This window comes from Mustela erminea, chromosome X, assembly GCF_009829155.1.
Source record: "Mustela erminea isolate mMusErm1 chromosome X, mMusErm1.Pri, whole genome shotgun sequence".
NCBI lineage: Eukaryota > Metazoa > Chordata > Mammalia > Carnivora > Mustelidae > Mustela > Mustela erminea.
The window spans coordinates 80,413,556-80,438,755 of NC_045635.1; the positions used below are offsets into that span (position 1 = coordinate 80,413,556).

Genomic DNA, 25,200 nt, shown 5'->3' on the forward strand with positions numbered 1-25,200 from the left:
AAAACTATAAAAATGTCATTAAAGATATTGAGGAAGAGACAAAGAAATGGAAAAAGATCCCATGCTCACAGATTAAAGACAAATATTGTTAAAATGTCAATGCTACCCAGGATAATCTACACATTCAAAGAAATCCATATGAAAGTACCATTGACATTTTTCACAGAGCTAGAACAAATAATTTGTAATAATAAAAGATCCTGAATAGCCATAGGAACACTGAAAAAGGAAACCAAAGCTGGTGGCTTCACAATGTAAGAAATCAAGCTATATTACAGAGCTGTACTCATCAAGACAGTATGATGCTGACATAAAAACAGGCCCATAGATCATTGAAACAGGATAGAAAACCCAGAAATGTACCCTCAACTCTATGGTCAACTAATCTCTGACAAATTGGGTAAGAATATCCAATGCAAAAAAGACAGTCTCTTCAATAACTGGTCCTGGGAAAATTGAACAGTCACATGTAGAAGAGTGAAACTGAACAATTTTCTTACACCATATGCACAGATAAACTCAAAATGGATGAAAGACCTCAATGTGAAACAGGAATTCATCAAAATACTGGAGGAAAACACAGGCAGTAACCTCTTCACCTTGGCTTCAGCAACTTCTTTCAAAACCCATCTTCAAAGGCAAGGGAAACAAAGACAAAAATGAACTGTTAGGACTTCATCAAGACAAAAGCTTGAAGCAAAGGAAATAATCAAAACACTAAAAGGCAACCTATGGAATAGGAGAATATATTTTTAAATAACATATCAGATAAAGGGCTGGTACTGAAGATCTATAAAGAACTTATCAAACTCAACACCCCCCCCCAAAAAAATAGTCTAACCAAGAAATGTGGAGAAGACAAGAACTGATCTTTCTCCAAAGAAGACATACAAATCACCAATACACACATGAAAAAATGCTCCACATCCCTGAGGATCAAGGAAATACAAATCAAAATCACAATGAGATACCACATTATACCAGTCAGAATGGCTGAAATTAACAATACAGGAAACAGCCAGTGTTGGCAAGGATGTGGAGAAAGGGGAACCCGCTTTCACTTTTGGTGGGAACGCAAGCTGGTGCAACCACTCTGGAAAATAGTATGAGGTTTCCTAAGGAAGTTTAAAAAAGAGATACCCTACAACTCAGGAATCACACTATAAGTATTTACCCCAAAGATACAAATGTAGTGGGGCACCTGGGTGGCTCAGTGGGTTAAGCCTCTGCCTTCGGCTCAGGTCATGATCTCAGGGTCCTGGGATTGAGCCCCATATCAGGCTCTCTGCTCAGTGGGGAGCCTGCTTCCTCCTCTCTCTCTCTCTGCCTGTCTCTCTGCCTACTTCTGATCTCTGTCAAGTAAATAAATAAAATCTTAAAAAAAAAAAAAGATACAATTGTAGTGACTCATAAGGGCACCATCTCCCCAATGTTCATAACAGCAATATCCACCATAATCAAAATGTGGAAGGAGTAAAGATGCCAATTGACAGATGAATGGATAAAGAAGATGTGGCTTACAACAAAAACAATGAAATATTACTCCTCCATCAGAAAGGATGAATACATAACATTTACATCGACATGGATGGAAATGGATGGCATGATGCTGAGTTAAATCAACAAGAGAAAGACAATTACCATATGGTTTCACTCATGTAGAATATAAGAAATAGTACAGAGGGGACACCTGGGTGGCTCAGTTGGTTAAGCGGCTGCCTTCAGTTCAGGTCATGATCCCGGCATCCTGGGATCGAGTCCCACATCGGGCTCGATGCTCAGCAGGGAGCTTGCTTCTCCCTCTGCCTCTGCCTGCCTTTCTGTCTGCCTGTGCTTGCTCTCTCTCCCTCTCTCTCTCTGATGAATGAATAAAATATTTAAAAAAAAGAAAGAAATAGTACAGAGGATCATAGGGCAAGGGAAGGAAAACTGAATAGCAAGCTGAGTGGGAGAAAAACCTTGACAGATTCTTTCCTAAAGGAAATAAATTGAAGGTTGCTGGAGTGAAGGTAGGTAGGTGGATGGGGTACTTGAGTGATGGGCATTAAGGAGGGCACATGATGCAATGAGCCCTGGAAATTAAATGCAACTGACAAAATATTGTATATTACATCTCAAACTTATGATGTACTGTACATTAACTAATAGAATTTTTATATGTATTTTTTTGTTTTATTTCTTTTTAGTGTTCCAGAATTCATTGTTTATGCACCACACCCATTGCCCCATGCAATACATGTCCTCCATAACACCCACCACCCCGCTGACACAACCTCCCACTGCCCTCCCCTCCAAAACCCTCATTTTGTGTCTCAGAGTCCACAGTCTCTCATGGTTCATCTCCCCCTCCAATTTCCCCAGACTCATTTCTCCTCTCCATCTACCCATGTCCACCATGTTATTCCTTATGCTCCGCAAATAAGTAGAACCATTTGATAATTGACTTTCTTTGCCTCACCTTTTTCACTCAGTGTAATCTCTTCCAGTCTGGTCCATGTTGATACAAAAGTTGGGTATTCATCCTTTCTGATGGAGGAATAATACTCCATAGTATATATGGACCATATCTTTATCCATTCTTTTATTGAAGTGCATCTTGGTTCTTTACACAGTTTGGCTACTGTGGCCAATGTTGCTATGAACATTGGGATATAGATATCCATTCTTTTCACTACATCTGTTTCTTTGGGGTAAACACCCAATAGTGCAATTGCAGATTCATAAAGTAGCTCTATTATGAATTTCTTAAGGAATCTCCACACTGTTTTCCAAAGTGGCTGCACAAACTTGCATTCCCACCAACAGTGTAAGAGGGTTCCCCTTTCTCCCAGTCATCTCCTACACTTGTTGTTTACTGTCTTGTTAATTTGGACCATTCTAACTGGTGTAAGGTGGTTTCTCAATGTGGTTTTGATTTGAACCTACCTGATGAATAGTAATTATGAACATTTTTTCATGTGCCTGTTAGCCATTTGTATGTCTTCTTCAGAGAAGTGTCTGTTCATGTCTTCTGCCCATTTTGAGATGTGATTATCTGTTTTGTGGGTATCGAGTTTGAGGAGTTCTTTATATATCTTGGATATCAGCCTTTGTCTGTAGTGTCATTGGCAAATTATCTTCTCCTATTCCGTGGGTTGCCTCTTTGTTTTGTTGACTGTTTCCTGCAGAAGCTTTTGATCCCGATTAAGTCCTGAATGTTCATATTCACTTTTCTTTCCTTTGTCTTTGGAGACATATTTTGAAAGAAGTTGCTGTGGTCAATATCGCAGAGGTTATTGCCTATATTTTCCTCTAGGATTCTGGTGGATTTCTGTCTCATGTTGAGGTCTTTTATCCATTTTGAGCTTATCCTTGTGTATGGTGCAAGAGAATGTCGAGTTTCATTCTTCTACACATAGCTATCCATTTTTCCCTGCACCTTTACTGAAGAGACTGTTTTGTTTTGTTTTTCTCCCCACTGTATTTTTTTCCCTGCTTTGTCAAAGATTAGTTGACCATAAATTTGAGGGTCCATATCCAGGCTTTATACTCTATTCCACTAGTCTATGTGTCTGTTTTTGTGACAATACCATGCTGTCTTGGTGATCACAGCTTTGTAGTAAAGCTTAAAATGAAGCAATGTAATACCTCCACTTTTGTTTTTCTTTTTCAGCCTTTTCTTAGCAATTCAGGGTCTCTTCTGGTTCCATAAAAATTTTAGGATTCTTTGCTCCAGCTCTTTGAAAAATACAAGTGGAGTTTTGATCAGAATGGCATTGAAAGTATAGATTTCTCTAGGCAGTATAGACATTTTAACAATGTTTATTCTTCTGATACTTTGGCATGGAATGGTCTCCCATCTTTTTGTGTCTTCTTCAATTTCTTTCATGAGTGTTCTGTAGTTCCTTGAGTACAGGTCCTTTACCTCTTTGGTTAGGCTTATACCCAGGTATCTTATGGTTCTTGGTGCTCTAGTAAATGGAATTGGTTCTATAATTTTCACTTCTGTATTTTCATTGTTAGTGTATAAAAAGCAATTGATTTCTGTACATTGATTTTGTATCCTGCCACATTACTGAATTGCTATATGAGTTCTAATAGTTTGGGAGTAGATTACTTTGGGTTTTCTATATAAAGTATTATGTCATCTGTAAAGAGAGAGAGCTTGACTTCTTTGCAAATTTGAATACATTTGATTTTGTTGTTGTTGTTGTTGTTGTTGTCTGATTGCTGTTTCTAGGACGTCTAGTAATATTTCGAACAAGAGAGGTGAGAATGGGCATCCTTGTTGTGTTCCTGATATCAAAGGGAAAGCTGTCAGGTTTTCCCTATTGAGGATAATATTCGCTGTGGGATTTTCATAGATAGATTTTATGAAGTTGAGGAATATTCCCTCTATCCCTATAATTTTAATCATTTTAATCAGGAATGGATGATGTGTCTTGTCAAATTATTTTTCTGCATCAATTGAGAGGACTATGTAGTTTTTCTCTCTTCTGTTATTGATCTGTTCTATCACATTGATTGATTTGCAAATGTTGACCCACCCCTGGATCCCATGGATAAATCCCACCTGGTCATGGTGGACAATCTTTTCAATGTAATGTTCGATCCTATTTGCTAGGATCTTGTTGAGAATCTTAGTATCTATATTCATCACTGATATTGGTCTAAAAATCTCCTTTTTGGTGGTGTCTTTGCCTGGTTTGGGGATCAGGGTAATGCTGGTTTCTCAAAAAGAGTCTGGAAGTTTTCCTTCAGCTTCAATTTTTAGAAACCGCTTCAGGAGAAGAGGTATTATTTCTTCTTTGAATGTTTGGGAGAATTCCCCTGGGAATCCATCAAGCCCTGGGTTCTTGTTTTTTGGGAGGTTTTTGATCACTGATTGAATCTCATTACTAGATATTGGTTTATTCAGATTGTTAATTTCTCCCTGATTGAGTTTTGGAAGTTTATAGTTTTCCAGGAATGCATCCATTTCATCTACGTTATTCAAGTTACGGGCATATACCTGTTGATCCTAATTTATGATGATTGTTTCTATTTCCTTGGTGTTAGTCATGATCTCTCTCTCTCTTTTCATTCATAATTTAATTAATTTGGGTCTTCTGTCTTCTTTTGGATTAGTTTAGCCAATGGTTTATTGATCTTATTGATTCTGTCAAAAAAAAGCAGCTTCTAGTTTCATTGATGTGTTCTACTGTATCTCTAGTTTCTCTCTCATTGATCTCTGCTCTAATCCTGATTATTTCCCTTCTTGTGTGGAGTTGGCTTAATTTGTTGTTGATTCTGTAGTTTTTTAAGGTGTAAAGAAAGCTGATATACTCTGGATTTTAATTTTTTTCTTTCTTTCTTTTTTTTTCTTTTTCTTTTCTTTTTATAAAAATTATTTATTTTTTTCAGCATAACAGTATTCATTGTTTTTGAACCACACCCACTGCTCCATGCAATCCGTGCCCTTTCTAATATCCACCACCTGGTTCCCCCAACCTCCCACGCCTTGCTTCTTCAAAACTCTCAGATTGTTTTTCAGAGTCCATAGTCTCTCATGGTTCACATCCCCTTCTAATTTCCCTCAACTCCCTTCTCCTCTCCATCTCCCATATCCTCCATGCTATATGTTATGTTCCACAAATAAGTGAAACCATAGGATGATAACTGACTCTCTCTGCTTGACTTTTTTCATTCAGCATAATCTCTTCCAGCCCCGTACATGTTGCCACAAAAGTTGGGTATTTATCCTTTCTGATGGAGGAATAATACTCCATAGGATATATGGACCACATCTTCCTTATCCATTCATCTGTTGAAGGGCACCTTGGTTATTTCCACAGTTTGACGACCTTGGCCATTGTTGCTATAAACATTGGGGTACAGATGGCCCTTCTTTTCACTACATCTGTATCTTTGGGGTAAATACTCAGTAGTGCAATGGCAGGGTCATAGAGAAGCTCTATTTTTAATTTATTGAGGAATCTCCACACTGTTCTCAAAAAAGGCTGCACTAACTTGCATTCCCACCAGCAGTGTAAGCAGGATACAAAGTCAATGTACAGAAATCAGTGGCTTTCTTATACACTAACAATGAAAATACAGAATAATACATTTGAATAAATATTTGCCTCTTAAAAAGATGTTCTCCTGAGATCTGAGAATTTTCAGAAGTGGCATTAAGAAAATACTATATACTGTCATAAGTTATAACACCCATTGGGAAATGTACAAATGTTTATATAAAGAAACTGATTAAAAACACAATGTAAATTTTTAAAGTATTTCTCTTGGAAATTTAAAAAATACATAACCATGTTTAATTTATTCTTCTTAATTGTAATTATTATGCTAAAATTTGTTAGTTTACCATATAAGTGGTCATTTCCTATAAGTTTATTTGCGGGATGTAAATTACTCAGCTTTATAATAAACACTATGCTTTATATCAGAAAACTATTATCTATATATTATAAACTTTAAAACTTTTCAGCTTGAATCCCATTAAGGGATATTCTGCTGATCTTGAGTGCTCTATTTTGCACATGCTTGTTGTTTTGTCCATACATTGAATGAAAAGGTGTCTTGCTCTTTCTGTCTCCATCTTGGTTCAGTGTTCCCTGCACAAAATGCTAGGTGAAGCCACAGAAACTGTTCTTGCTACAAAGCAGGAGTTGCCACAGCCCTAGGCTAAGACAGGATCTGGAACAGAATCCAACAGTGATGAATCTGCACCAGAACTTGAAGAACAGGATTCTACATAAGCAACCTCACAACGAGCTCAGCTATCAGCAGCAGCTGAAATTTATGGAGAACCAGTCAGTAAGGCAAAACAGAGCTCGACTGAAAAGAAAGCATGGAAGCTCTGTATAAACTGGATCATCAACAGGTTATAGGGGTTACTAGAGTCATTATCTGGAAATCTAAGAATATCCTCTTTATCATCACAAAACTAATGTCTACAATAACCCAGCTTCAGGGACCTGCATATTTTGGGGGGAAAACCAAGACTGAAGATCTATTCCAGCAAGCACAACTAGCTACTGCTGAGAAATTTAAATTTCAAAGTGAAGATGTCTCAAACATTCAAGAAAACACATAACTCCAACTGTACAAGAGGAGAATGAAGAGAAAGAAGTTGATGAAACAGGTGCATAGGTTAAGGACATAAAATTAGTCGTGTCACAAGTAAATGTGTCATGAGCGAAGGCACCTTGATTCCTCAAGAACAAGAGTAATGATATTGTAAATGCTTTTATGGAATTAACAATGTAACCATCTGAAAAGTAGGACCTTTTCTAGTGTTTCAAAAGAATAACTACATCTTTTTTTTAAAATTTTGTTTTAATTAATTTATTTATTTTCACAAAAAACAGTATTCATTATTTTTTTCACTACACCCAGTGCTCCATGCAATCCGAGCCCTCTATAATACCCACCACCTGGTACCCCAACCTCCCACACCCCCTGCCACTTCAAACCCCCCATATTGTTTTTAAGAGTCCATAGTCTCTCATGATTCACCTCCCTTTCCAATTTACCCCAACTCCCTTCTCTCTAACACCCCTTGTCCTTGATGATATTTGTTATGTTCTACAAATAAGGAAAACCATATGATAATTGACTCTCTCTGCTTTACTGATTTCACTCAGCATAATCTCTTCCAGTCCCGTCCATGTTGCTACAAAAGTTGGGTATTCATCCTTTCTGATGGAGGCATAATACTCCATAGTGTATATGCACCACATCTTCCTTATCCTTTCGTCCATTGAAGGGCATCTTGATTCTTTCCATAGTTTGGCGAAACATTGGGGTACAGATGTCCCTTCTTTTCACTACATCTGTATCTTTGGGGTAAATACCCAGGAGTGCAATTGCAGGGTCATAGGGAAGTTCTATTTTTAATTTCTTGAGGAATCTCTACACTGTTCTCCAAAATGGCTGCACCAACTTGCATTCCCACCAACAGTGTAAGAGGGTTCCCCTTTCTCCACATCCTTTCCAACACATGTTGTTTCCTGTTTTGTTAATTTTGGCCATTCTAACTGGTGTAAGGTGATATCTCAATGTGGTTTTAATTTGAATGTCCCTGATGGCTAGTGATGATGAACATTTTTTCATGTGTCTGATAGCCATTTGTATGTCTTCATTGGAGAAGTGTCTGTCCATATCTTCTGCCTATTTTTTTATATGATTGTCTGTTTTGTGTGTGTTGCATTTCAGGAGTTCATTATAGATCCTGGATATCAACCAGGATCATTTGCAAATATCTTCTCCCATTCCATGGGTTGCCTCTTTGTTTTCTTGACTGTTTCCTTTGCTGTGCAGAAGCTTTTGATTTTGATGAAGTCCCAAAAGTTTATTTTTGCTTTTGTTTCCTTTGCCTTTGGAGACATGTCTTGAAAGAAGTTGCTGTGGCTGATATCTAAGAGATTACAAGCCTCCCTCAAAAATATTGAAAAATCCAGAATACACCAGCTGTCTCTACACCTTAAACAACTGGAGAATCAACAACAAATCAAACCAACTCCACACATAAGAAGGGAAATCATCAAGATTAGAGCTGAGATCAATGAGGTAGAAACCAGAGATACAGTAGAACGTATCAATGAAACTAGAAGCTGGTTTTTTGAAAGAATCAATAAGATCGATAAACCATTGGCCACACTAATCCAAAAGAAAAGAGAGAAATCCCAAATTCATAAAATTATGAATGAAAAGGGAGAGATCACAATTAACACCAAGGAAGTAGAAACAATCATCAGAAGTTATTATCAACAGTTATATGCCAATAAGCTTAGCAACCTAGATGAAATGGATGCATACCTGGAAAACTATAAACTCCCAAAATTGAATCAGGAAGAAATCGACAACCTGAATAGACCGATAGCTAGTAACGAGATTGAAGCGGTGACCAAAAACCTCCCAAAAAACAAGAGCCCAGGACCTGACGGATTCCCTGGGGAATTCTACCAAAATGTCAAAGAAGAAATAACACCAATTCTCCTGAGGCTATTTCAAAAAATTGAAGCAGGAGGAAAACTTCCAGACTCTTTCTATGAAGCCTGCATCTTGTTTTGAAATTTGTACTATTTCTAACACTAATCAAGTTATGGATTATTACTGGATGAAAAAAAAAAGAAAAGAAAGAAATTGTGTCTTAAACTTGAAAATGGCTCCTAAGTCATGGAGTTCACATCTATCAGTGATTTCTGCTACACAAATGGGCTATTAGATTCTGTATTTCCTCAATAACAATTTTTCTTGTCATATCAGTAGATATCATCTCAGCTACAGTTGAAGTTACCAAGATAGAAATATAAGTATAAGCCTGCCTTATAATACTAAACCATTGATTGAGCATGCCTCATTCAATATTATACTTGTAGTCTGAGATTTTGTCTCTGACGTTTGAAAAAAAATTTATACTTGAGAGTAAGAGAACTTACAGAAATTAAGTCCAGATTTCTGCCTGTAAGAGAGTCTATAGCAAGTGAATGGAAGCTGTATCTTTTTTGGAAAAAAACTTTTTCTTTTAAAGATTAAATATTAATTCATTTCAAGATATCCCTGTGGTTTTAACAATTTTAGTCACCAGGGACTTGTGATGTTTCTTTTTTTTAAATTTATATTTTATTTATTTTCAGCATAACAGTATTCATTATTTTTTCACCACACCCAGTGCTCTGTGCAATCCGTGCCCTCTCTAATACCCACCACCTGGTACCCCAATCTCCTACCATCCCCCACCACTTCAAATGCCTCAGACTGTTTTTCAGAGTCCATAGTCTCTCATGGTTTACCTCCTCTTCCAATTTCCCCCAACTCCCTTCTCCTCTCTAACTCCCCTTGTCCTCCATGCTATTTGTTATGCTCCACGATAAGTGAAACCATATGATAATTGACTCTCTCTGTTTGACTTTTTTCACTCAGCATAATTTCTTCCAGTCCCGTCCATGTTGCCACAAAAGTTGGGTATTCATCCTTTCTGATGGAGGCATAATACTCCATAGGTTATATGGACCACATCTTCCTTATCCATTCATCCGTTGAAGGGCATCTTGGTTCTTTCCACAGTTCGGCGACCATGGCCATTGCTGCTATAAACATTGGCGTACAGATGACCCTTCTTTTCACTACATCTGTATCTTTCGGGTAAATACCCAGGAGTGCAATGGCAGGATCATAGGGAAGTTCTATTTTTAATTTCTTGAGGAATCTCCACACTGTTCTATAAAATGGGTGCACCAACTTACATTCCCACCAACAGTGGAAGAGGGTTCCCCATTCTCCACATCCCCTCCAACACATGTCGTGTCCTTTCTTGTTAATTTTGGCCATTCTAACTGGTGTAAGGTGATATCTCAATGTGGTTTTAATTTGAATGTCCCTGATGACTAGTGATGATGAACATTTTTTCATATGTCTGACAGCCATTTGTATGTCTTCATTGGAGAAGTGTCTGTTCATATCTTCTGCCCATTTTTTGATATGATTGTCTGTTTTGTGGGTGTGGAGTTTGAGGAGTTCATTATAGATCCTGGATATCATCCTTTTGTCTGCACTGTCATTTGCAAATATCTTCTGCCATTCCTTGGGTTGCCTCTTTGTTTTTTTGTTTGTTTGTTTGTTTGTTTGTTTGTTGACTGTTTCCTTTGCTGTGCAGAAGCTTTTGATTTTGATGAAGTCCCAAAATTTATTTTCGCTTTTGTTTCCTTTGCCTTTGGAGACATATCTTGAAAGAAGTTGCTGTGGCTGATATCGAAGAGATTACTGCCTATGTTCTCCTCTAGGATTCTGATGGATTCCTGATATCACTGATGAATATGTATGCTAAGATTCTCAACAAGATCCTAGCAAACAGGATCCAACAGCACATTAAAAAGATTATCCACCATGACTAGGTGGGATTCATCCCTGGGTAACAAGGATGGTTCAACTTTCGGAAATCAATCAATGTGATAGAACAAATTAATATGAGAAGATAGAAGAACCACATGGTCCTCTCAATTGATGCAGAAAAAGCTTTTGACAAAATCCAGCATCCATTCCAGATTAAAATGCTTCAAAGTGTAGGGATAGAGGGAACATTTCTGAACTTCATAAAATCTATCTATGAAAGACCCACAGCAAATATCATCCTCAATGGGAAAAATCTTGAAGCCTTCCCATTGAGATCAGGAACAAGACAAGGATGCCCACTTTCACCACTCTTGTTCAACATAGTATTAGAAGTCCTAGCAACAGCAATCATACAACAAAGAGAAATAAAATGTATCCAAATTGGCAATGAAGAAGTCAAACTCTCTCTCTTCACAGAGGACATGATTCTTTATATGGAAAACCCAAAAGACTCCACCCCCAAACTACTAGAACTCATACAGCAATTCAGCAACGTGGCAGGATACAAAGGCAATGTACAGAAATCCATGGCTTTCTTATACAATAACAATGAAAACACAGAAAGGGAAATTAGAGAATCGATTCCATTTACTATAGCACCAAGAACCATAAGATACCTTGGAATAAACCTAACCAAAGAGGTAAAGGATCTGTACTCGAGGAACTACAAAACACTCATGAAAAAAATTGAAGAAGACATAAAAAGATGGAAGACTATTCTATGCTCTTGGATTGCAAGATTAAACATTGTTAAAATGTCTATACTGCCTAGAGCAAACTGTACTTTTAATGCCATTCTGATCAAAATTCCACCAGTATTCTTCAAAGAGCTAGTGCAAATAATCCAAAAATTTGTATGGAATCAGAAGAGAACCCGAATAGCTAAGGAAATGTTGAAAAACAAAAATAAAATGGGGGACATCACGTTACCTGATTTCAAGCTTTATTACAAAGCTGTGATCACCAAGACAGCATGGTACTGGCATAAAAACAGACACATAGACCAGTGGAACAGATTAGAGAGCCCAGATATGGACCCTCAACTCTATGGGCAAATAATCTTTGACAAAACAGGAAAAAATATACAGTGGAAAAAAGACAATCTCTTCAATAAATGGTGCTGGGAAAACTGGACAGCTATATGTAGAAGAATGAAACTTGGCCATTCTCTTATACTGTACACAAAGATAAACTCAAAATGGATAAAAGACCTCAACGTAAGACTCATGATGTTTCTGATAGAGGGTAAGAGTACCTAGTGTCTATTATTCATTCTGTGTATATGTAATTATTGAAATGTTGGCAGTGCTGTGGAGAAAGAACCTGGTTTTGCAGTTTACAAAATCTGGTCAGAATTATGGACCCACTAGTTACAAGGCAGGTTCTCTTAGTTGACTAAGACTCTTACTAAAACTCAGCTTACTATGTCTAAAGATGACTCTGTCACTAACTCATCTACCCTCTTCTTCAATTGTTAAGAGGAATGAATGGGGTAATATATTTAGAATCTCACTGTAATTGGTAAAGTGATTTTGACAGCCACTCTGGAAAACAGTATGGAGGATCCTTAAGACATTAAAAATAGAACTACCCTTGACCCAGAAATTGCTCTATTAAGATATTTACCCCCAAATATATAAATGCAGTGAGAATAAAGGGCACATGTACCCCAATGTTCATAGCAGCAATGTTCACAATAACAAAACTGTGGAAGGAGCTGAGATGTCCTTCAACAGATGAATGGATAAACAAGCTATGGTTTGTATATGCAATGGAATATTACTCAGCCAAAAGAAAGGATGAATACCTAACATTTGCATCAACATAGATGGAACTGGAGCAGATTATTTTAAGTGAAATAAGTCAAGCAGAGAAATACAATTATCATATTATTTCACTCATATGAGGGACATAAGGAATGGCATAGAGGACCATATGGGAAGGGAGGGGAAAATGAATGGGAAGAAATCAAAGAGGGAGACAAACATGAAAGACTGTGTACTAAAGGAAAAAAAATGAGGGTTACAGAATTGGGGGTGTGGGGTGAGGGGTAACTGGGTGATGGATGTTAAGGAGGGCATGTGTAGTGATGAGCACAGGGTGTTATACACAGTTAATGATTTGTTGAACACTACATCAAAAACTAATGATGTGTTACTATATGTTAGCTAACTGAGCATAATAGTAGAAAGAAAAGATTTTTTTTTTTTTTTGAGACAGGTCATATGCTCACTATATATATGATGTTAATTCTGCCTATCTCCTCACCTCTCTTCCTTTAAAGGAGTTTGCATTAAAACAACACGTTTCCTTTTCATAAGTCTCTATATACTACAGACAGTAATTAGGTCACAGATGGGTCTTTGCTAACAAAGAAATTTCAAGAGATATATGAATACCAGTTCTTTTTTTTTAATATTTTATTTATTTATTTGACAGACAGAGATCATAAGTAGGCAGAGAGGCAGGCAGAGAGAGAAGGAAGCAGGCTCCCTGCTGAGCAGAGAGCCTGATGCGGGGCTCGATCCCAGGACCCTAGGACCATGACCTGAGCTGAAGGCAGAGGCTTAACCCACTGAGCCACCCAGACGCCCCAGCAGTTGACCTTTAAATAGACCAATATTTAACTGTTTTCAGTCATCCTATACCATAGAAAAGTCAGGGTTTTTAAAACATAATGTTTCACAGTTTTGTTTTGTTTTGTTTTAAGATTTTATTTATTCATTTGACAGAGAGAGAGATCACAAGTAGGCAGAGAGGCAAGCAGAGAGAGAGGAAGGGAAGCAGGCTCCCTGCTGAGCAGAAAGCCCGATGCGGGACTCGATCCCAGAACCCCGAGATCATGACCTGAGCTGAAGGCAGCGGCCTCAACCCACTGAGCCACCCAGGCGCCAATGTTTCACAGTTTTGATCAAACATGATTCCATTTTCCTTTATGTATAACAGTTTCTTATATACCCAGCAGTGATTACACAGCTCTCATCAGTGGTTGCTAGTATCACAATCTATATCAACATCTTCATGGCAGCTAGATAAAAAGTTTCTATGTTTATCTTTACAAAAATCTTTCAAGCCACTGTCTTGTTATGCAGTCTGGAAATACATTCTGATTCAACTCTGAAAAGAAGACAGTTTAAATAGTTGACAGCAGTTATATAGTCAAGGCAGGCCATAATTTCTGTTCCAGAAACCATGTGTGCAAGCTAATTTTCCCTCTACTTGCTACAGTTTTAGGGCCAGATTTTCAAATAAGCATTTGTGCACATAAAATGGGTAATTGCACACACAAATGGGCAATTTTGTATGCAATTATCCATTTTGCATATACAATTATAGGCTTCTGAGTGTATAATGCATATACATGAAATTTGGCAAGCATACCCATTACACCTTGCTTTAAAAGTGTGGTCCATATTGCATGGTTATTGGAGAGAAGAAAATTGAGATTCTTCCTGTTTGATAGTGTTATTGCACTCATTATTTTTCCTTACATCGTTCCTTTTAATCAAGGATATCAAAGCCCATTAAATTATTAACCCAATCACCCCAACAGCCCTATTGTCATGGATGCCAAATGTTATGACAATCTCATTTTAGAAATTAAGAAACCAAGGCACAGAAGTTAGACTTCTCTAAATATTAACCATTTTCCATTTAGGCTTCCTGACAAATAGTTACTTAGAATCCACTCTCCATCTGCCTGCACAAATGCAAATCTAAAAGAACAGTGTTGCAAATGGCAAAGGAATTGAGTATAAACACAAAGTTTCTTTCTTCGTGGTCCAAATAAGCCAAAGTTTGCTCACTTTCTGCACTGACAAAAAGTTTGCATTGGTCCTTTTTCAAACACAGATCAGGTAAGACAGCAAGTTTTAATAGGAGGGCTTGTTCTTCTGGGAAATCCCTATGTCATTGTCAAAACAAAAGAATAAACATTCACTGACTTCATGGAAATAAATTGTGTCTTTAGATTTGCAGACTGTTTCTCAGAAAGCTGATGAAAGAGGTTTATTTGACCGATAACAGCCTGAAGTTTACAGTTACACATTTGGCTTCCTCACAAAGCTGAAAGCAGGATTCCTTGTGGCATTGACATCAGGGAAATGAGACAGTTTGAGTATTTGTTGTTGTTGTTGCAGCTAACTTATGTGCCCTTCTGTATTCCTGCTTGACTTGCTACCTGTCTACCATGTCACTGTGTGGTCTATGCTGACAGAATTGCAGAGGCAGAAAGCTCAACTGTTCCAAAGAAAATAATGCAATCAGTTCTTGCAAGGAAGAAAAAAAAAAAGTCAGTTGGCACCTACTGCACAGAGATTACAATTTGACAGCAACTTTACCTAAAACCTAAAGTTTGCTTATATCAAGACAAATTAAAATACTTTGAGGTGACCTTTAATTGAATATTATGGGTAATAATAGTAGAAGTAGCAGTGAGAGTAGTATTAACAGCTGCAGAAATAGTGGTGTACTAGTAATATTAGTAGCAGCAACAGAAGTAGTGGTATTCATAGCAGTAAAAGTAGGACCAACACTGCTCATAGTAAAACCAGAAATACCTAACATATTATTATTTACCATGTACCAAGATCTATGAGATCTAATGCTGTTTTTTAACCACTCCTATAGATAAAGGATATGGAACATTTAAAAAATTTTCTGTGGCTATATAGCTTGTAAGTAGCAGAACTGTGAGTAGCCCCAGTGCATTCAGACACTAAATGCCGCAGGTATGAAACAGGTACAATTCCATTTCAGCCATTTTGTTTTTATTATCATGTAGCTGAAGTAAATAAAGGCAACTTTGGCAGTTACATATTTCTCAAAATACCATTCAAAAAGTGCAACTTTAAAAATGTTTTTAAAAATAGAGGAACCCTGGGTGGTTCAGTTGCTTAAACATCTGCCTTTGACTCAGGTCATGATCTGGGGGTCCTGGGATGGATCCCCACATCAGGCTCTCTTCTCAGTGGAGACCCTGCTTTTCCCACTCTTTCTGCCTGCCACTCCACCTTCTCATACTCTCTCACTCTTTCAAATAAATAAAATATTTTTTAAAAAGTGCAGTTTTAATAACTCATGTATTTAAAATTAAATCTTCGTAAGCAGTTGAAAAAAAAAAAGAAGAAGAAGACTGCCTTGTGTAACAATTCTTGAGTTAAAGAGAGTATTAAACAGAATGAAAGGTCTGAATTTGAGTCATATGTTAATTCTTGATTAAAAAAAAGTAAATTGTTTGTCTTAAGTTGTGTTTGTATGTGTGTGAGAGAGATAGAGAGAGAGAGAAGTTACACTAGAGAGTGTTAGTTAGCCTTCTAAATACCTGATTTTGCCAATAACATTTGTTTTTGTTTTTGTTTTTCCCTTTAATAATAACTAAAGCTGAGAAGGACATCAAGGAATAAACTTCATGTTGCTCATTAGTGTTAAACCTAACATGGTGAGCATGTTTTTTGGGATGTATAATAATTTGTGTTTCTTTAGAACCTTTCATCTTAGGATCCTAGTGTGCTTTATAAGCATTGCTACTAGTAAGATGCACGTGTTTATATTTGGCTTAAATATGCCCAAATGATTAAATGGGCTACTTTATGTCACAAAGTGTGGGAAAGTCCATTATGGAAACCATTTTCTGATTGAATGATTTTTTCTAAACATGTATATATAACCATAATTTCAGAAGAATGTGTTCCTCAAAAATATATTTCTGTATATGATTGACAAGTTATATAATTAACAATCACTCCCCAAAAAACTCTCTATATGAATTAATTTATAAAACCCAGCTCAGATCCTTAGCAACTCAGGAAGAGCTTTCTTGAGTCAATCACATAATAAAGTGATCCAGAAAAGTTCTGTAAATAGATCTGATAACTTAGAGTTATATAAATGAATGTCCATGCACACATACAGGGAAGTTGGGTTTTTGACCAGATTGCTTGGCCAAAGTCTTCCTCTTTGGCCCACATTTACTCAACAGTCCTATGTCATAGTTTGTTGTTCACAAACTGCCTCTTGTGCACACTAAAGAGAAAAGTTTGCTATCATCTATCTATATATCTAAAAATCATTTTTCTTAGAATGCCTAATAGACCAGGAGATTGCCTTTATGTTATTTACAAAAATTTATTGTGACTACGTATCTACACAGCAAAAATACTTTGTGTGAGTATGAGTAGTGGGGACTAGGGAGTTTAACCTTGGCTGACGTGATGGAAAACGTGTTTTCTTAAATCCTGTAAGGTAAATTCAGGAGTTAAAATTTTGCACACAGATGTTTCATTCCATACCCAAGTTATTCTTTTACATGCCAAGAGGATTGCAGTTATCTCCTTAACACATAAATTTATAATTTTAAACTCCAGTACATGCTGAAATATTTGTATAGAGGTAGGCCCTGAAAATATATAACTTCAGCCCTTAATGATCTATTATAAAAGAATATACAAGGTAACATATATATATGCAAAGTATAGTCTGGTTCTTCTGATTTTTTCTTTACCTTCACAAACCTCCTTTTAGGAGGGATACTTCTCAATTTTTAGTGGATGTGTTTTGATACGGTCTATATATGCAATGGAATATTATGCCTCCATCAGAAAGGATGAATACCCAAATTTGTATCAGCATGGACAGGACTGGAAGAGATTATACTGAGCGAAATAAGTCAAGCAGAGAGAGTCATTTATCATATGCTTTCACTTACTTATGGAGCATAAGGAATAATACAGAGGACATTGGGAGATGGAGAGGAGAAGTGAGTTGGGGGAAATCAGAGGGGGAGACAAACCATGAGAGACTGTGGACTCTGAGAAACAAATTGAGGGTTTTGGAGGGGAAGGGGTGGGGGGTTGGGTGAGCCCAGTGTTGGGTATTAAAGAGGCCAGGTATTGCATGGAGAACTAAGTGTGGTGCATAAACAATGAATTATGGATCACTAAAAAAAATAAAACTAAACTAAACTAAAAAAATAAATAAAGTGAGGGTTGCTGGGGGGAGGGGGTTTGGGAGAAGGGGGTGGGATTATGGACATTGGGGAGGGTATGTGCTTTGGTGAGTGCTGTGAAGTGTGTAAACCTGGTGATTCACAGACCTGTACCCCTGGGGATAAAAATATATGTTTATAAAAAATAAAAAAATTAAAATAAATAAATAAATATATATATATATAAATAAAGTGGATGGGTTTTCACTCAGCATCAGGGAAATACAAATCAAAACCACTGTGAGATATCACCTCACACCAGTCAGAATAGCTAAAATTAACAAGTCAGGAAACAACAGATATTGGCAAGAATGTGGAAAAGGATGAACCCTTCTACACTGTTGGTGGGAATGCAAGCTGGCACAGTCAATCTGGAAAACAGTATGGAGGTTCCTCAAAAAGTTGAAAATAGAGCTACCCTATGACCCAGCAATCACACTACTGGGTATTTACTCTAAAGATACAAATATAAGTGTCTGAAGGGGCATGTGTGAATGTTTATAGCAGCAATGTCGACAATAGCCAAACTATGGAAGAACGTAGATGTCCATCAACAGATGAATGGATAAAGAGGATGTGGAAAAAAATAAATTATAAAAAATAAATTATAAAAAATAATTATATATATTATATATATAAATATATATATTATATATAATATATATAATAATTATATATATAATTATTTTTTTCCACATCCTCTTTATCCATTCATCCATTCATGTATATATATATACAATCAACAGAATACTATGCAGCCTTTAGACGAGATTGGGCGCGTTCAGGGTGGTATGGCCATAGACTATGCAGCCTTTAAAAAATGAAATCTTGCCATTTGCAACAATGTGGATGGAACTAGAGGGTATTATGGTAAGCAAAATGAGTCAATTAGGGAAAGACAATTATCATGATCTCTCTGATATGAGGAATTTGTGAGGCAGTGCAGGGGTCGGGGAGGGTAGGGAGGGTAAAATAAAACAAGGTGGGATCGGGGGAGAAAAACCATGTGAGACACTTAATCTCATGAAACGAACTGAGGGTTACTGTGGGGTGGAGAAGAAGGGATAGGGGAACTGGGTTATGGACATTGGGAGGGTACATGTTATGGTGAGTGCTGTAAAATTTGTAAGTCTGATGGTTCACAGACCTGTACTCTTGGGGCAAACAATTTTATTAACATTATATGTTAATAAAAAATAAAAATGTATTAATTAATAATTTAAAAAGTGAATTTTTGTTTGTTTGTTTGTTTTGTTTTGTTTTGTTTTCATTTTGCTCTATGTTTCTGAAAACCATTCCTATATAACACTTTCCTTTTGGGCAGATTTCTTATCCTTATAATGCCTTCTACATTCCTTTTCCAGGAAGTTTTTCCAGAAGCCAGTCTGTTTCTTAAAGCAGTTTCTTTAAGTTTAAAAAAGTTTCATCTTGTTTGTGTAAAGCATTTTTTTTCATCCAAGAAAGCATCAAAGAAGGACATCATTCTAAGAGAATTACAAACTATCTGGCAAGCTTAGAAAAAGGGGTAATTTCTTTAAATCTAAAAATGGCAATACACAATTGCTTCAGGGGTTAGGTGATGGTGATAGTTGCATGCACTTTTATGGTTTAATTTATTTCAGAAATGAAGACAACACTGTTTAAGTGTTTGCATTCGGGCTGGCTATCACAAACAGTTTTTAAGATAAATTTTTGTTTACATTAAAATGATCCAATTAAAAATCGCAATCTTTGTTGGAAAATTTGGGGGAAACTTAATGCATAATCAGAATTCAACAGATAATATTCTTATCAGTGAAAGAGATTAAGACCATAACCCAAGGCCAAATACAAATTATATAATCACCCACCAGACAGCAGAGTGATATTTAGCGTGTATTTAACTAGAACACATGTATTTTGCTGGCTCACTAGTTGTAAAATCATGTAGAAAAAGATACCACCAAGCTATTTGGAAATCAAATGGTAGTTTACTCATCACTAGGGCTTTGGTAGCATTTCTGATCTGGGTGTAATAGTTCATGATAACCTCATTTTTGTTTGTTTATTTTGTTTTGTTTTGTTTTTCCCCAAACTGTTATCTCTCAAACAGATCTCAGAATTCTCGAAAATTAAGAATATAGGCCAGTTTTCACTGAAAGATACATTTTTTTCAACATTTGTTGTAGTAGTGGTCTATTTATGAGGAGACACCAAGATCAGGTGGTAATGGATCATTAAGGGACAGATGATAAAAGGAGGTACAAAACACTTTCATCAGCAAACCATTATAAAAATAAAAGAAAATTAATAGGGAAGAGAATGGGGCAATGGGTGGAAAAAAAAATGTCAATGGCTTCTTAATCAAAATCAGGTAATGTGCCTTGTGACCCTCTCAATTAGCTGTCCTCCCTGTTCCATTCAGAGACACTCATTTCTCCCCCACAATTTATTTTAATTAAACTAACCTAAATCTCATGTTTGTTAATTGCCATCTGCACTTTCTTGGCTTTTCCAACCCTAATAAAAAGCTCTTTAAGGTCAGCATCACTCTTTCATTACTTAAATTCTAATATGTTTATTTTCAAGATGATATGTAGTATTAAGTAGAGCAATAATTTCTGTTCTTCACTGAAACTAGGTATCTTGTTTTCTATACATGTAGTCAACGTCTGCCCTTAATTGTCTATAAAGTCAAATATTATGCACTGCATCTATTGACGTTGCCCACTGACAATCCTTTAAACACTCTGTAACTACAACATACTGATGTTTTGCACATGCCATTTGGCATCCTCTATACCATTTGCTTTCATATAAGATGCTTTTTCACATAGCACTGTGAAATAAATATTCTGTATGAGCAGGCAGAAGGGGAGGTGAATCATGAGAGACTATGGACTCTGAAAAACAACTAAGGGGTTTGAAATGGCAGGGGGGTGGGAGGTTGGGGTACCAGGTGGTGGGTATTATAGAGGGCACAGATTTCATGGAACACTGGGTGTGGTAAAAAAATAATGAATACTGTTTTTCTGAAAATAAATAAATTAATTTAATTAAAAAAAGAAAGAAAAGTGATCAAGATCTATCAAATTGTTTATCACATTTTCTGCTACCAAGTTTATATCCAAGATCTCTCTCTTGAGAGAAAATATCTCTTATAACATATTTGGTTAATAATTCTCTCAAGGTTGTTGTTTTGTTTTGTTTTTTCGTTCTTCTTCTTCTGATTTATAAAGTCATGTTCACCACTATGAGCTACTAAGTTTGAGTGAAAATGCAGCATTTCACATTGAGAAAGACCCCAGCAGAAGTTAGAGTCTCATCACCATGGATTTTCTTATGATGGTTGGAATATACTTAGAAGTGACATTCATTAATTTAATGACAACAAATCCAAACATATAAAGTAAAACCTTCCCATCTGTGCCTAATTCTTCAACAAGTGTTCACAGTGCAAATGCTACAGGCTTTTCTAGGTCATTTGACACTAAGTGAGAAATCACTACTCTGACTCCATATGGTGAAGCATCAGTAGCTAAGCAGATTGGCAGAACAGGGTCATAATACACTAGAATCCTTGAGGACCTCAGTTACCATTGAGCCAGTTCAAAAGCAGCTTGATATTCCTTTCACCAATGACACTATTTTTTTTGTTATGATAATTCTACTATAAAAAGTAACTGGTATGGGAAGACTTGGATTAAATTTCCTGAATGAATATATATATATATATATATATATATATATATATGTGTGTGTATATATGTATATATATGTATATATATGTGTGTATACACACATATATATGTATACACACATATATATGTGTACGTATATATACACACACATATATGTTTATATATATATAAATTCTTGAAATATATATTATATTTGTTGTAAATATGAGCTATTATATTTTATATTATTGTATTATATTATATTATATTGTATTATATTATACTATATATTATATATTATATATATTAATATATTATATATTATATATACTATATGTTATATATTATTTTATTATATATAATATATTATTATATATTATATATAATATTTACATGAAATATAATATATAGTCTATATACATGTGTGTTTAATTTATATAATTGAAGACATAATTAGTTAATTAAGCTTTTAATGATATGATCACAACTCCTTGCTGAAAATATAAGCTTTTATACATTTGGTGGAGAAAGTAAGTATGGGAGAAAATTTTAAAACAAAATATTTACATTATTTTCAAGATGATTGTCCAATAGCTTTGACCTCACCAACTTCTCTGTAATTCAGGTAGAATGAGATATCAAAATAAAAGACCATCCATGAATCTTAACTAGCATTCCCTTAAGAAAATAAAATCTTTACAAGACAGTAAATATTCTAAAGAAGGGAAATTAGTTTTTATTATCTGACTCTTACAGTTTGGTCACTCATTTATTTATTTGCTCATTATTTTCACCAGCAACTTTGACCTAATTTGAATTCATCCTTAAACTTTGTCTTTTGGCTATTTATTAGCATACTCCTCAAATGTGAAATATTTCATATTAGCCTTATCATTTTCCAATTTTCATCATAATTAAAGGTAATGGAGGTTTGGGAAGGAAGGATAACTGGCACTACCATCATCTCTTCCTGCTGAACAAATTCATTTCATAAATGTCACCTAACATAAATGCATGATATATGAAGTCCTATGAAATTTACATCACTTTATAATTCTGCAATAAGATCAATTACTCCAATGTATGGTTAATGGTCCATATCTAAGAAGAGCTTGTATTATAGCTAGTCACTATGTATTCTTATGATAACACTCAATGTACATTTATAACTGGTAAAAACAAAAGGAAAAAATGTGAACTTTCTTTCTAAAAGCTATAATTGGAATTTCTTTTGCTATAAATGAAACAAATAAACATTTTAAAAAGTACAAAAAATAAGAAAATGTCCTTACAAAATACTTAAAATACATGGCTAATAAATATTACTGTAATATGTCCATAAAATGGTTTGATTGGTGTGAAATTTTATTACAAAGAATGAGTTATTATTTAGGAAAGGATAATAATAGAAGGCATCTTTAAAACTATATAAAAACAAAGCATGTTATGAGATTTCTTCAGGCTATGGTAAGATAAATTGAGATAGACTAATCCTCCCACTCAATAAAATCCAATGCTGGATAAAGTACTAAAAATATATTTGAAAGTAACAACTGCTAAGCAAAAGTACTTGAGAGGTTAACAGAGATAAGAAAGAATAGTGAGCAATAATTCTATAGCATTTGTTTGCTCTTAGTCTGCTGTTCCAGCAGAAAACCAGAACAAAAGCTGCTGCCAGTAGCAAAGAAATAAGTACAACTTTTGGCAACTTTATGGGTTGAGAGAGACAAAAATTAGAGTCAAATCTGCTTTGAACAACCAGTAAGAACCTAGTGGGAAGAGAGGTGTATTGAACTGAGCTTGATATACTGCTAGGTTTCCATTGTAAACATTTGTCAAATTATTGAACTGTGCAAAACAGAAGGGCAAACAGTAAGAAGAGAGTTCTGAAGAGCAGAACAAAAACTCCCAAAGGGTTTAAAAAAATCATGCATTGTAGGGCCCCTGGGTGGCTCAGCGGGTTAAAGCTTCTGCCTTCGGCTCAGGTCATGATCCCAGGGTACTGGGATCAAGCCCCACATCAGGCTCTCTGCTCAGCAGGAAGCCTGCTTCCTCTTCTCTCTCTGCCTGCTTGTGATCTCCATCTGTCAAATAAATAAATAATTTAAAAAAAAAATCAAGCATTGTAGTTTATGATCCACCAAGGATGAAGTGCCCCACTGAAACCTCAGCATCTCAGGAGGCTGAGATGAGGCTGAATGTGAGATAAACGAGAGTTAGTGATACCTTAAAAAGCTGATAGCAACACGTCTGTAATCCCAGTCCCTGGTTGGATTAAGATGATCTGTTACCACTGTGTCTGCTTATCAGAAGAGAAGGAAACCTTCTCTGAAGGAAAAGAACATCATAGAGTGCCTTAAATATTTATCATACATGTTGTATAGTATTCAAAAGTAAAAACAAAAATGCCAAGAAATATGATCATGAAAAACAATGGGTAATATAAACAGATTCACAAATGACCCAGATATTAAAGTTATCAGATAGAATACAAAATACCTGTGATTAGTATATTCAAGACAATACATGACAAAAAAGATGATTTCTCCAAATAACTTAAATTTACAATTTTAGAAATTCTCAAATTAAAAAAAAATTAAATAATTGTGCATCTGTGTAGCTCAGCCCATTAAGCATCTGCCTCTGACTCAGGTCAGTATTGAACTTGGAGTCCCAGAGAAGAGTCTTGTATCATCTTCCCAGCTCAATGGGGAGTCTGCTTCTCCTTCTGACCCTTCTGCTTCTCATGCTCTCTCTGTCTTACTCTCTCTCTCTCTCTTAAATAAATAAATATTTTTAAATGAATTAAGAGCAAAGTAGAAAAACAGATTTGGTACAACAGTAGAGGCAATTAATGCACTGAAAAATAGTAGAAAATGTCCATACTGAAGCACAAGGAGAATGAAAGCATACGAAATGCAGAAGAAATTGTAAGAGGAATGTAGTATAGATTGGAAATATTTAATGTATGTGTAGTTACAGTCCTAGAAGAAGCAGAAGAAAGAAAGGGAGAAATAAATAACATCCAAGAATTTTCCAAAATGGATTGAAGAAAAAGCAGGAAATTCTGCTATTTGCAATACAATAATCCTGAGAGCATAATGCTAAATAAGATAAGTCAGACAGTGAAAGACAAATACATATTCTCACATATATGGCAGAATCTGAAAAAACAAACAAACTTGTAGAAACAGAGGACAGAAAGTGGAATGGTGGTTGCTGGGGGCTGCAAGGTGGGAGAAACAGGAGATGTTGGTTGAAGAGTACAAACTTTCAGTTTTAGTATGAATAAGTTCTGGGGATATAATGTATAGCATAGTGACTATAATTAACAATTCTGTATTATATACATAAAGGTTGCTAAGAAAGTAGATCCTAAACATTGTTATCATGCACACACACAGACACACACACACACGGTAATTATGTGTGGGGATGGAGGTGTTCTTATTGTGGGAATCATTGTGTATACTTATATATATAACCATCACATGATATACTTTAAACTTAGGTTTGATATATGTCAATAATATGTTAAAGCTGAAAAAAGAGTGGATTAAAGAGTCAAGGACCCAGATTAAAGAAACCCTACCAATCCCAAGCAAGATAATATAAACAGGCAAAGAAACAAAAAAAAGTACCTAGAGTCATCACAATAAGCTTGTTGAAAATCAATTGTAAAAA

At 35.8% G+C, this 25,200-nt stretch overlaps 1 pseudogene; it reads left to right on the plus strand.

Moving 5' to 3' along the window:
- Window positions 1-6,577: 6,577 nt before the first annotated feature.
- Window positions 6,578-7,245, plus strand: LOC116583698 (annotated as a pseudogene).
- The last annotated feature ends 17,955 nt before the right edge of the window (window positions 7,246-25,200 follow it).